The sequence below is a fragment of the Pleurodeles waltl genome, chromosome 6 (assembly GCF_031143425.1).
Source record: "Pleurodeles waltl isolate 20211129_DDA chromosome 6, aPleWal1.hap1.20221129, whole genome shotgun sequence".
NCBI classification, from domain to species: domain Eukaryota; kingdom Metazoa; phylum Chordata; class Amphibia; order Caudata; family Salamandridae; genus Pleurodeles; species Pleurodeles waltl.
Window position 1 is genome coordinate 1,072,033,362 of NC_090445.1, and position 15,119 is coordinate 1,072,048,480.

General features: G+C 45.1%; 1 protein-coding gene across 1 annotated transcript in view; it reads right to left on the reverse strand.

Annotated features, from left to right (window-relative positions):
• Window positions 1-15,119, reverse strand: part of NOL9 (nucleolar protein 9) — a 132,673-nt gene that overhangs the window by 93,771 nt on the left and 23,783 nt on the right. The window lies entirely within an intron of this gene.

The window sequence follows — 15,119 nt, forward strand, 5'->3', positions numbered from 1 at the left end:
TCCTTAAGTTTTAACTTACTGTCCCTCAGAGCACTTTTATACTTAATCCTTGCTTCTTTAACAAGGGCCCTATCTCTGGGGTATTCTTTTAGGGCCGTCTTCATGTTTTTCATAGCATCATAACAGGCCTTGCCGAACCACCCACATCTATGCTTACTGGGGCGATTACCTATTGAAAGTAAACAGTCTTTAAATGCTATGTTTATATTGAGTATTGCAGCCATAACTTCCTTTAGACTGTGAGTCTCTGCCAAAAGTATACCCGTGATCAAATTTAGGTTGTGCCCCACAACCCCTTCTACAACTTGCTGGGAATCTACCTGTTTCCAACCAACTCGCCTGCCCTGATCTTTTATCCTCACTGATACAGGCCCGCCCCGTCCTAGTTTACATAAAGCCCCTGGGAGATTAAAACAGACTGTGAGGGGGTTATGATCGCTAATACACTTCCCTAACACCTCTCCTCCAATCACCAAATCTTTCAGTAGTGGGGACACAAAAATATAGTCGATTGTTGAGCCAGACCCTCTACCTACAAAATTTGGGAGCTGGTAAGTGTCCACTACTTAAATTTCACAATTGTTCAGAAGGCTCATCTTCCTTAGTCCCTTGATCAGAACCCTGCCTCTAGAATCCTGTACACCTTCCACCGAGTAATCCTCACAGTCATACTCAAAAGGATTTACCACTGTGCTAAGTCGTCCCAACTTTGCATTGAAATCTCCCGACACAATAGCACAGAATTCCAGCCCCACGGCCTCCATTCTACACTTCAGTACCTGAAGAACTGAGAAGAGGGCCCTGATTTGGCACCCCACATCCCAGACAGCATTATGAAAATGTATCAAGAGGACGTTAAAGTTGTTTGAAAAAATTACCCAGACAGGCAATATACCCTGGTGGTTACAGTTAATTTGGAATGCACCCACTATTTTGGAGAAGCGGATTAGGGTAACCAGACCACCTTTCGAGCGGCCTCCAAGGGACCGCACAGCCGGGACTGCAAATTTATCATATCCATCCCATGCAGCCTGTCCATCCAACCAGGTTTCCTGGAGCATGATAATATCGTAATTAGCCAGGCACCTGACCCATGCCTGATCAGATAACTTGGCATCATACCCTGCAACGTTCCATGAAATAAGGCCACAGTGCGTGATCTTCCCCTCCTGCACCACCCTTGACATATCAATATTCTGGAATGCTGCCTGGTTCGCTGTCTGAGTCTTAGTGCATTGTCAATCCACCCCTTCCAAGTCAGGATCTCTAATGACATCAGCTCTCCTACTGGTTGGCTTGCAGGGCGTTCTGACCTGGGGGGAGATTCCTACCGATTTCAAGGAACAACTCAGCACCCTGTCGCATATGATTATAAAAGTAACCCAACTGGGCCATACCAATTTTTCCCACTCTTGGGGAAGCTGGGCTATATGTGGAGTGAAGCCGTTGGGCCAGGCCAGGATATCCGACATTTATAATAATACAATCCTCATTACCCTCCTTTTTTTTTTTTTATTTAGGCCCGAACAAATCAAATCGTTTAACAAACAAAATGTCCTTGAGATCTTTACATGAAAAAAAATCACAATTTTTACTTAACCAATGGCCAGTATTATTTTTTAATTGGGCCGTAGTTTCACTAGCGCCAGGGGCCAGAGCAGGAACGTTAGTCAACACCACCACATAAGAGGCACAGGCCGGAGGAGATCCAAGAAGACCAACAAGGAGATTTTCTTCAACAGGTACTGGTTACAATTTCCACCATTCTGTTGGCAATCCCCCCCAACTGCCACAAATCCACCGTCAAGTTGCCTGCCACTACTAGATCTGGTTCTGCCCTCCCACCCATTGGTTGGGCAGTAGGTGGATCCGGCACAGACTCACCACAGGCACCCTGTGCCCCAAGATTTGCAAGTTTCTCCAGTTGCCGTGGCACTCTCCCCAGGGCCCCAGATGCTTCCTCCTGCAAGATCACTTCCTCACTTGATTGATACAAACAGCTAGGGGCCACAGGTCCGCATGTAGATTGGCTGGCCCTCCCCTGCTCACATAACCGGGAGACTGCTTTTTCTATAGCCAGTAATTTCGCCACAACAGGAGACAAAATAGCCTCAATCATCTCCTTAAATTTGAACAATAAGTTAGTTGCATCACATCCCAAGGGCTGGCAAGAGTCAGGACCACTCTTCAGCCCCTTAAGAGTTTTCCAAAAGAGAGGATTTCACTTTAGTCTCAGTTTCTTCAATAACTTTGTTCTTTCTCTGGGAGGGCTACAGTTATCCAGGGGGCAAGCCGGGGGAGGTCAGCAGGAGCCTCTTACTTCTTCTCGAAGGCCCTGGACCACCAAGATCCATCATTAACACAGTATGGGCGTGCTCAGGAGCGGCACATTGCTCTCTCCCAAGATGAGCCGCCTCCTCATCCAGGCCCTCCGAGGGATCACTAACTACTGAAACATAGTGCCAGTCATCCATCTCCATGGAGAGCCTCCTCTCCGCCAGATTAATTTCCTTGGTCACAACCCCAACGGCTCTTGCAAGGAAGGAGTCCAATGTGGTATTTGAGCTACCCTGCCTTCCACCACCACTCAAGGCTCCAATTTGCTGACCCTTTTTCCTGCCCATTTCACAAGAGATAAAACCTCACTAAGTAGGTCAGCAAGAGTCACAAATTAAAATACAGTCACTAACCTATATCTAACAAGGGATCTCCGGCACTGGAAAAAGGTAGAATAAACACAGACTCACCATCCACACAAGAATAAAGGGGGGTGGCCCAGCCCAGCCTCTGTCGGGCGAAGGACGGGTGCAGCGGGAAGAATCCTTGTGCTATGAAGCGCTCCCGGGGCTTGCTCTGCCCCCTGCCTATCGCGATTCTGGGACACAGAGTCCCTGTCCCTCCAGGCCAAACAAATGCTCGTCCTACGCGGCATGAAGAATCCTTGCGCTATGAAGCGCTCCCGGGGCTTGCCCTGCCCCCTGCCTATCGCGATTCTGGGACACGGAGTCCCTGTCCCTCCAGGCCAAACAAATGTTCGCCCCCGTGAATGAGTATTTAACAAAAAAAAAAAAAAAAAAAAAAGACAATAAAATAAAAAGGGGTTTAAAGTACATGGAGTTACACTGCCGGTCCAACCTTTATGTTCTCTCTCTCAAAAGAGAACAGATAAAAAAAGGGAAAACAATGGCAGAGTTATTTTGTATCATGCACTACATAATACTGAAGAAACATGCTAAGATGCAAACTATGTACTGTCTCCTATCATCACTCTGGAAATTAATATATCAGGGTCCTTAAGCATGTAAAATAGGTTTTTATCATAGATATAACTATGAATCTGCTAGATCGGGCTTCCAGGTGTAAAAGGGCTTCAGTTACCTAATACAAGACTTATGGGCCACAATTAAGAAGGGGACTGGGTGTGGGGTGAGGGGGCTGCTTTTGTTCTGTCTACTGTTGAATATGCTTAATAGCTTGATCAAAGCCCATAACACAGCAGAAGCCGCCACATGCAGGTTCAACCAATGTTTTTTTCCTGTGTTTCTCACTCCCTCTCACCCATCCACTGATAAGCACTGAACCCCATAGGGCCAGTGTGATACAGAGTTTGAGGATCATTAGCCTAAACGGACCTGGTAAGTGTCTAGATACTACCCCCAGTGGTGTAAAGAAACTTGAGGGTCCCCCTCTACAAATACATGGTGAGCCCCCCTTTGCACGCCCACAACCATTTTTTCCAGAAAAGGGGCCCCCTGGAGCTCCAGGGCACCCTCCGCACTGCAGGGTCTGTGGGGGCTTACATTACACCACTGATTACGTTACCCCCTCACCAATAACACCTCCACTCTGTAGCACCATTCTCAGCAGGAAGCTCGATCTCAAATTGCCTTAAGTGGATGTTTAGAAAGGGACGTCAGTACCTTTTTATAAACTGGGCTGCATGCCATCAACCCAAAAACAGGAACAAAAGGTGGTCCCATATCAAATTGCATTTCCAACTTGTTATTAGGAATAGAAATGCAGGCCTAGAAATCCGCCTCATGGCCCTAGAGCAAACATTACAATTTTAAAGCGTTGCCACGTTGTTTTTACCAAACACTTTCTTTGTAACTATTGTTACATGTAAATGAACAACATGCCATTATATATTAAAATAAAATACCCCTTTAAGCCAAGCATCAAAAACATGTCTGGATGAATAGATATTTATTGAGCGCAAATCTAATTAGAGAGGATTGAAGCGCTAAGGGCAAGACCCCATCTCCCTTACGCCAATTTACAATGCAGGATGTTTTACAATTAATCATGTTTGGCAGCGCTAAACTAGATCGCGTGGAGATTTTATGTGCTCTAAAAAGGTGGGCCTTCAGTCTATTTCTGACTTGCAGAAGGGGTGTTGCAATTCTGTTGTTGATAGCAATACGGTTCTGGATCCAGGAGCAAAGATGGAGAAGTTCTGTTTTTTTTTTTTTATTTTTTTTATTGAGACTCACGATGCCCTGGCTTCTGGTGTTGTGTGGTAAACCTAAAATAATTCCTCTTCAAGGAATGGAGATGCCATGTAAGGGAGCCTGGTATGTGGTGCAGATTTTCCTGAAACTAATGCAGTTTCAAATGGAAGCCAGTTTAGTTCTATTAGCCTTAAACTTAAGGTTGTTTAAGGAGACATGCTGCCACATGTAGGTGAGGGAGACTGGTATCAAGCAGACAGCAAGGGAAGACACTGTTTCTATCTAAGTTTAACAGGGATAAGACTTGGATTGCAGCACTACAGTTAGTTTCAGGGACGCAGGGTTTCACTTCCTTCCAGAGAGAAAAGTGGGCCCATGCTCTCCGTTACCTCTGCAACATGTTCTTTGAACTAGAAAGATAACTATTTGCCCAACTTTATAAAGTCACCCCTTCACCCAAATCCTTTTCAGTCACAGTGGTTCCTATTAACCTACCTGGAAAAATTTGCTCACCATCTAGGACCTCGAGCTTCTCCAAAAAAAAAAAAAAAAAAAAAAAAAAAAAAAAAACACACACACAAAAAAGTAGTGTGTACGCTCTGATCAGATGCCTACTCCACAGAATCCTGGTGAAGCAGCCACCTGGCATGTACACTGCGGCCCACTTCCCCACAGCTCATAGAAAATGTAAAAACGTCACCCCAATCTTCAAACAATTCTAAGGACACGTCAAAGCCTAAACCTACTAAAATATTTCCAATCAGATTGTGTGATCTACAAGTCCATACACTCACATGATCAGTACTATATTGTTGACAAAACACCAAACTCTCCAGGTGTCAACACACAGGTCCTCCCTGATAAGCAAGGAGGTTGTATTAGACAAGCACTAAGTACTGTTATTGTCACAAAGTTGCCTACTAGCAAAGCAAACTCTACATTTCTTCCTTAAGACACCCAACCATTTGAGTCCTATTAAATTAGGAAGGAGTAACATGTTACGAATTTCAAAATGGCAATGTATGTAAAGAGTAGGCCTTTTATGAGGGATTTGGGCAACGCTTCAGGTGCATCCCATAATGGTACATGATACACTTGCCTCATGGTCAGGTTCACCCTAAAAATCGAGTTCAAATAAAACACATTACCCAAGTGAAATAGAATTTATTGCATATATTCTATTTGATATAAAAGTAAGAATACAAATAAAAAGGTAAAAAGTATTTTTAGGTTGACATTCCCTTCTTGAAATTCTAGGGAGTGAGAGGCGGCTTCTTGTCCTTGTCCTGGTCTATCTAGATTGGCCAAAGGAGACACCTTACTTACTGGTTTCTTAAAAATCAACTTGTCATTTCTAAGAGATGACACATAACTGCATGCAGATGCAAGGCTCAGCTCTGGCACCCAGAATTATAACTACAATAGTTCCACCCTAGCCTCACTAAACGGACTTCCAATTGCAAATAAGCTTTTTAATTGATTGCCTCGTCTATAATGGTACTATCCTATTTACACTCAATTAACTGACCTGTAAGCCATCTCCAGAGGAGAATGCATGCACACTGTGCAGCAACCACCTAATCCATCTTAAAATAGGAAGCAAATAACTTTCCCAGTCTGTCACTGGTCGTTTTTATCCCTGCAGTTTAGAACACCCTTCCTTCCCCTGGAACTAAGAGAGATGCTCTTTTTTATGAATCATTTAAAATGAAGTGAAAGCTTGGATAAGCAACAGGCCCTGTTTGCAAGTCTCGAGATGCCTTTTTCTTCTAATCACATATGCGGTCATGGGAATGGACTCCCAATAGCATGACTATCCAGGTATTTTTTGCACCCAAATGAAACTTAACATAATCGCTTAAGTTCTCTGCTGATTGCATATACTACATATTCTCACATGGAAAAAATATGTTAGTGTAAATGTCTAAATTAAGGGATGCAGCATTTTATGTAGCCTATAATATTCTGTAACTAACATTTATTTCTTTAAAACGCTTTTATCAAACATGTTGGCCTTGCATGAAAACAATGTGGTGCAAAAATATCCAAGACCAACTACAACACTTTCACTATATGTTATATCGTTTGGCTGACTCGTGAAATCCAACCCGTACTGAATTTTGATCAATAGCTTTAAGAGATTGTTTAAAAACAACAAAAAGCAAACAAGACAAACAAACAAGTATAAAAAAAAGCATAAATCAATATACACAAAAGCCACAAATAATAAAAAAAAAAATAGGTACAAACAAATTAGTAACAATAAAAAACAGTAGTTTTATTCCTCTGACAGAGCAAATTGTAAAGACGACTGACAAAGGAACATACAAAAGGTGTGATAAGTTGCTGGAGAAATATCAAAGCAGGCCTACCGGTAACAAAACCAGACCTTCTCAGGATGGTATTTTAAAAAGCTCAGTGTATGGTACATAAAATGTACAGAAAAAAGTAACGTGCAATATGCTTTGTGTGGAGGACTCATCATAAAGCCAATTCGTAATGGAGTGCCAGTCAAACGTTCCCAAGGGAAAACAAAAGCCACTGGATGATGCCAAACTTGAATTTAGTAAGGAAGATCCGGGCCCAGCTATTTGTAACCATGTCCAGATAAGGCTCTGCTCCCATGGCGTGAAAATCATGAGATGTTTGAAGTCTGTGCCCTTGGTTAGTTTTGCAGCATCCCTTTCTTCCCTCCCTCCCAACAACAAGAAAATTCACTCTTAGCAAGCCTTTACCTTTGGGGGTTAAGCATCAAGGATCTGAAAAAAAACTGAGCAACCAACAATTTTATTGGCAACTGATGGATATATGAGAACGAAGAGGTTTGGAGCCCAAGATCACAAGACAGGCACTCTTTAATGATTTTCCTATTAAACGACGTCTCCAGGTTGTCCCACATGGAGCACCACAATAATAATAATTGGGCAACATTGATTGAATCCTCCTTAACCCCTTCTGTACCCAGGACGTAATGGTTACGTCCTGCGACACAGTGCTTGTGTGCTCAGGATGTAATGGTTACGTCCTGGGCACAGAGCCCAGAGGGAGCGCTAGCGCTCCCTCTGTAGGGTTCCCGCCCACCACCCCCAACGCAGGGATGAAAGGGGAAACACTTCCCCTTCCACCCCCGACTCCCCCCCCGTGACGTCAGCGCACGATCGTGCGCTATCACAGAGGCCTCCTCCCATCGCGCTGGAAGCTCAGCATTTCTCTTCTTCCCTTTGAAGTCTCTCTGAGCATTTCAAAAGCCGGATTGTAAAGCGATCCGGCTTTTGAAATGCCCACTAGACACCAGGGATTTCTTTTATGAATGAAAGTGGCATAAGGGGAGCGACCCCTTTAGGCAAGGGTCGCTCCCCTGGGGGCAAATTGTATTTCGACTATTTCTAGGTGGCAGGGATACATTTTTGGGGGATTTTGTTTTGTAGAGGCAAATTTTAGGCCTTTTCTGCACCCCCACCCCCTTACCCCCACGGCAGATCGGCCTATTGCTATTAGGCCGATCTGCACCTAGGGGGAAGCCTTTAGGCGGCAGGGATACAAAAATTTTTGGGTTTTGTTTTTTTAGAGTTGGGGAGCACCCCCCCCTGAGGGCAGATTGGCCTATTGTTATTAAGCCGATCTGCCCCCAGGTGTGTCAGTAACCTCTAGGCGCCAAGGATAAAAACAATTTTTATTTTATTTTTTAGAGGTGGGGATCGACCCCTTAGTCAAGGGTCGCTCCCCTGGGGGGGGGCTCAAATAGTATTTAGACCATTTTTTAAGGCCAATCTGCCCCCAGGGGGGCAGAAACCACTTAGGCACCAGGGATTGGTGTGTGTGTGTGTGTGTGTATGTGTGTGTTTTCTTTAGGAGGGCAGCCCCTTGGGTAAGGGTCGCTCCCCATGGGGGCACATTACTGTTGGCCATATCTGGCCCCCATTGGGGGCAGATGGGCCTATTTTTGGAAGGCCCATCTGCCCCCAAGGGGGCCCAGATATGGCCACCAGGGCCAGGCAAGTTTTTTTGTTTTTTTAAATAAGAGGGTGGGGGTATGGTCATACCCCCACCCCAAATGGGGCCAAAGTTGTTCTGCCCACCAGTGGGCAGATGTGGCAATTACCCCTGATCCACACCCGGGGGGGGCAGAAATTCTACTAGATGCCAGGGAATTTAAAAAAAAAAAAATATATATATATATATATATATATATATATATATATATATATAGGTGGTGGCTACCAACCAGTATGGGCCTGGTTACGCCCCCACCTCAACTGAAGGGGGGTAACAGTCTTTCAGCTCGCCCCCGCACTCTAAAACATCTTATTCCACAGCAAGCAAGAAGACATTTGATTATTTTGGGTTTTAGTTTTACATTAGGGCCATGAGAGATTGGCTTACTCTCAAAATTGTCCCACTTGGAATGGTGAGGGCTGCACTTTATGGACTTTGGGACGCTGCCATGTAGAATAATCCACAAGACCTAGACACATCTGAAAGCTAAACATCTGGGTGATTCCAGGGTGGTGTGTTTCACATGCACCGCACCATTTTTGTACCCACAATCCCATGCAAACCTCCAACTTTGCTGGAAATCACACATTTTTCCCACGTTTTTGCGATGGAACCTTCCGGAATCTGCAAAATTCCTACCACCCAGCATTGTCTCATCTATACCGATAAGAAATTCTGCTGCACTTGTCAGCCTAAAAATGTTTTTTTTGCAAACTGCCCTTTTGGACCCCCTTTGTTCCCTCTCATTATCGACATGTTTTTGGCACTTAACTTTCACAAGCACTTGGCCCACCTACACAAATGAGGTATAATTTTTACCGGGAGACTGGGGGGGAACATTGGGTGGTATGAAATGTGTCCCAGTGCGGTGATCCCACACAGAAATGTGGGAAAAAAGTGATTTATTTTTTTGAGCTACATTTGAGGTATGCTGAGGATTCTGGGAAAGAAACATTGGGAGATCCACGCAAGTCACACCTCACTGGACCCCCTCGGGTGTCTAGTTTTCAGAAATGTCTGGGTTTGGTAGGTTTCCCTAAAAGGCTGCTGAGCCCAGAACCAAAAAGGCAGGCCCCCCCCCCCTGCAAAAACAGGTAGTTTTGTATTTGATAATTTTGATGTGTCCAGATAGTGTTTTGGGGCATTTCCTTTCGCGGGCAGTAGGCCCACCCACAAAAGTGAGGTACCATTTTCATTGGGAGACTTGGGGGAACGCTGAGTGGAAGGTAATTTGTGGCTCCTCTCTGATTCCAGAACTTTCTGTCACCTGAATGAGTGTAAAAAGCCAAATTTTGAGGTCTGCAAAGGATTCTGGGTAACAGTCACACAAGTCACCCCCCATCTTGGATTCCCTTAGGTGTCTACTTTTCAAAAATGCACTGGTTTGCTAGGTTTCCCCAGGTGCCGGCTGAGCTAGAGGCCAAAATCCACAGGTAGCCAGTTTGTAAAAAACACCTCTGTTTTCTGTGGAAAAATTTGATGTGTCCACTTTGTGTTTTGGGGCATTTCCTTTCGCGGGCGCTAGGCCTACCCCCACAAGTGAGGTACCATTTTTATCGGGAGACTTGGGGGAACGCTGGGTGGAAGGAAATTTGTGGCTCCTCTCAGATTCCAGAACTGTCACCGGAATGAGAGGAAAAAGTGTTTTTGGCCAAATTTCGAGGTTTGCAAAGGATTCTGGGTAACAGAACCTGGTCAGAGCCCCACAAGTCACCCCATCTTGGATTCCCCTAGGTGTCTAGTTTTCAAAACTGCGCAGGTTTGCTAGGTGCCGGCTGAGCTAGAGGCCAAAATCCACAGCTAGGCACTTTGCAAAAAACAGCTGTTTTCTTTATGAAAATGTGATGTGTCCACGTTGTGTTTTGGGGCATTTCCTGTCGCTGATGCTACGCCTATCCACGCAATTGAGGTACCATTTTTATCGGGAGACGTGGGGGAACACAGAATAGCAAAACAATTATTGCCCCTTGCCTTTCTCTACATTTTTTCCTTCCAAATGTAAGACAGTGTGTAAAAAAGACGTCTATTTGAGAAATGCCCTGTAATTCACATGCTAGTATGGGCACCCCAGAATTCAGAGATGTGCAAATAACCACTGCTTCTCAACACCTTATCTTGTGGCCATTTTGGAAATACAAAAGGTTTTCTTGATACCTATTTTTGACTTTTTATATTTCAGCAAATGATTTGCTGTATACCTGGTATAGAATAAAAACCCATTGCAAGGTGCAGCTCATTTATTGGCTCTGGGTACCTAGGGTTCTTGATGAACCTACAAGCCCTATATATCCCCGCAACCATAAGAGTCCAGCGGACGTAACGGTATATTGCTTTAAAAAATCTGACATCGCAGGAAAAAGTTAGAGTGTAAAACGTGGAGAAAAACTGCTGTTTTCTGTAGGAAACACTTGTAGGATCTACACAAATCACAAATGACCCCTTGCTGAATTCAGATTTGTGTCTACTTTTCAGAAATGTTTAGCTTTCTGAGATCCAGTATTGGTTTCTCACCCATTTCAGTCACTAACTGGAAGGAGGCTGAAAGCACAAACAATAGTAAAAATGGGGTATGTCCCAGTAAAAATTTCAAAATTGTATTTAAAAATGGGGTTTTCTAATTCAAGTCTGCCTGTTCCTGAAAGCTGGGAAGATGGTGATCTTGCCACTGCAAACACTTTGTTGATGCCATTTTCAGGGAAAAAAACCATGAGCCGCCTTCTGCAGCCCCTTTTTTCCCCATTTAAAAAATAAAATAAAATTCACTGTATTTTGGCTAATTTCTTGGTCTCCTTCAGGGGAACCCACAAAGTCTGGGTACCTCTAGAATCTCTATGATGTTGGAAAAAAAGGACGCAAATTTGGCGTGGGTAGCTTATGTGAACAAAAAGTTAGGAGGGCCTAAGCGCGAACTGCCCCAAATAGCCAAAAAAAGGCTCGGCACAGGAGGGGAAAAGGCCTGGCAGCGAAGGGGTTAAAGGCAAGACCCAGCTCCTCGTAAAAAGCAAAAGTGGGAGACCTGTTCTCCTCCAATTGCAGGGCTCTCACATTTCTTGTAGCCTCACACCCCAGAGCTGAATGTTAAAACAGGTACACATTTCCTGTTGGAGGGGGATGATTGGTTTGCTATTGATAGGCAAGGTTAAATAGAAACCCAACATAACTGGAAAACCTCAGTGTCTATTTAGACAGGCAAGGTCCCTAAATGCCTTTAGAATCAAATATAACCTAAGTAGGGGAATTTGTGCATTCTAATAATGGGTTTTCCCCAGTAGAGCCATCCTGCAGCACTTGAGGTTCTTAGAAACACAGGCCATAACAAAGGTCTTGCATGCATTGGTTTTGAGGTTTAATGTAGTCATAAATCAAGAAAGGCGTCCAACAAAATTTTAAGTCCACTGAGGTTTCTTGCACACAGTAGACCGGGTACCACCTTCTCCTTAGTATGTCTACTGAATCACAGCAGCTTCTAGCTCTTTAATACATAATTTTAAAAAAGCACAGAGGCGAGCATGCAACCGTTTCTCACTCCCCAAAATATACTGTGCATTCACAGTTGATCCCATATCTAACAAAGGGTTGGTGAACACAATGAAGGGCACACAAAAAAGTAACAATGCCTTGGTCAACCCTCAGACCCTCCAGGATTTCCCATAGCTTGCATCTCATGACACAATCCAAGTAGCAGGAGAGATCCATGAAAGCCAGGTAGAGAGAGACACATTTGCCCACAATGTAGTTACCATTCAGTAGATTGAGATTAAGACTCTGCTTCAGCATATCAAGGTCCTCACGGAATCCATAAAATAAAGCGGTTGAGCACCACCCTCCCCATGACATTCACAACCAAGTCCAATAACAAAATTGGCTAGTAAGAATTAGCACGATTGCCTTTCTTTAAAATAGGAACAATAATGGTGTGGTGACGGGAGTGCAGGAAGCCAGAATCACATGCAGCCTTGATTTAGTTGGAAGAAAAGGTTCATGGTGACGCCATCTGGCCCCAGTGCCTTGTTGACAGGGCTGGTAGAAATGGACTCTGGTAATAAAACAGCTGTATCAATGGGATAAAGAGGGGGTGGGCGGAGGTTATACATTTTTTGAAGGTGATCCACCCACTAGCCAGGACTGATATTCGTACACACTATGCTTATTACCCTTTAACAAATCACCGTCATGGACAATGCACCAAAATATGCCAGTGTTTCTACTTTTACAGGCCAATGCCAAGTATGCCTGAACTTCCATCTTCCTCCAAAGCAGGGCAATCAGATGCCTGTTTTATTTGGAGAAGAGTGTAGTGCCTCCAAGAGCTGTTTTTGGCTAACTTGCAAGATCTGTCAAACCAAGAGTGTTGTGCATCAGGCCTGATCCTAAGTGGCTTATTAAATGCTTCCTTAATTAGGGATCCCAATCCAACATAATCCAATATACCTTTCTGGCACTCCTGAGCATACTAAAGACAGCAAAAAATTAAAACCAAATGTTCTGAGCACAGTTTCTTAAATGATCTTGTTCATGCTAACCATGTGCTGTAGGAAACTGGGTTCTGGTAGTAATACAACCCCCCCAAACACACACACACTTTTTGGCTGGTTTTCGATGCAATTTTGACTGATGTGTACTGTGCGTTCCTGCTACCCAGGTCCCGAGAACGAGTGTTCCTTCCCCTAAAAACAACACCCATGGTCCCTTGATCCCCAAGTGACCCCCTTGTAAGCCCCTACTAATGGTACCCCTGGTACCTATGGCATAGGGATTGGAGAGGGTCCCTGAGAACTACAGTACAACTTGTGCCACTCTAAGGGACCAAGCACCAACCTCACACAGACTGGGGTGCTCCCAAAAGTGAAAACATGACATAGCACACACCCTGTGTGCCATGCCCCCTAAACACTACATGAAATATTTGTAAGTCACCCCTATAGAAGGTCCTAGAGCCCAAAGCAGATATGCCCCCGTTATGCCTCTGTCGATTCTTAGACATAGTAGGTGATCAGGGAACCCATTTCAAGTACATGGGCTGGACATGGGTCAATAAAAATTCCCCAGCTACATGATGGCTTCACTGTAAACTAAGGATGTTTGCTATCAAACATCTCACAATAATAAACACTCACTGATTCTGATGATGGATTTATTAATATATGCATCCAAAGGGCATCACAGAAGTGCCCCTGAAAACCTACCAACTGCTGGTGGGCTCAGACTACTTTTAGCCAGCCTGCCCACCAAAAGACTAATTTCTGACCCCCATGGGTGAGAGCCTTTGCTCTCTGGAGGTCAAGAACAAAAGCCTACTTTGACAGGGGTGTTACACACCCCTTCCCAACAGGGTGACCTGCAAATCTGCATTCCAAATCAGGAAGCTTTAAAGGAGCCCACTGCCTTTGGTATGCAGATCTGGGTCTCTTCAGAGGGAGATGCTGACACTCCTTGCCCCAAGGCCCAGTTGGAACCTGGACAGGCGGGAAAATTAGCTATGCAGAAGGTGTGTTGCATTTGCAGACTGGGCACACCCCTAGGGTGATCAGCCTGAAGCGATTACAGCCATAGGAATTCTGCCAACCTTCTATTTGTTGGAATTAGGAACTCTGGGAGAGGCTTTACTCCCCAAAGGGGAGTCATCCGAGGGGCATAGTGACCTCAAGTGTAAGTAGCCAAATGGCTGCCACTCTTCACTCTCATTAACACCCCCTAAAATGAGTATTTAGGGAACCCCCTGACACTAGGACCCTCAGATCTTCACTGGACACAAAAGGAGTGGACAAGAAATCTGCTGAACCAGAGAACCGACCAGCACAACTGACATGGCGCCAACCCTGCTACTATGCCTGCTGCACCTGACCCTCAAAGAGCAAGTGACCTGTCCTGCCGCAGCAGCCTCCAAGAAACCGGGAGAGCTGCTAGTGCTTCACAAATCCCCAAAAGCAGAGGAGATGCTTCCCTGCATCTGCAGGCAACTCAAGAACTTTGAGGACTGTGACCACCGAAAACTTAACAGCCAGGCATCATCACTGCTTATGAGCCGCCTAGCTCAAGCTGAAGTGGGCTAACTGTGTCAACGTGGTCCCCAGGCCCTCCAGAGACTAAGCCCACCTTGAGTTTACCCACTGTGGACTTCCTAATTGCGTCTTCAGCCTCTTTTTGCAGACCCCCTTCACAGAGACCACCTCCAGTGACGCACACCCGACAGTCCACTGCTCCTGGACTGAAGAGAAAAGGATCACAACCGCCCCTGTGTCCCCCCACAGGCTCAAGAGATCTGAGCCCACTTGTTGATTCAGTGAGACTGGACACCCAGTCCAAGCCTCCAGCCGGTTTCTGTGGGCCCCATCTACCACTAAGTCTACCGGTAACAGTAAACCCTACAGGCCAACCACCTCTTCACCCGGACACCCCTGGCCCAAGGAGAACAGGACTACTGGTGCTCCTACGTCTCGCAGCATTACAAGAACTGAACCCCCCTGGTGGTTCACCCAGACTGGATTCTCAGTCCACCCCGCATCTTCTTTGTGACCAGACCGATCCCACTTGACTTACACAGGGTACCAACCACCCCAATGGCGCCGAAGGTGATCAGTTGGTGTGGCCCAGAACCTTGGCCTTTTCCTCACCTTAAGTCAAGAAGATTGGTCCCCATAAGTTGCTGTGACGTACCGGTCCACTGTGTAT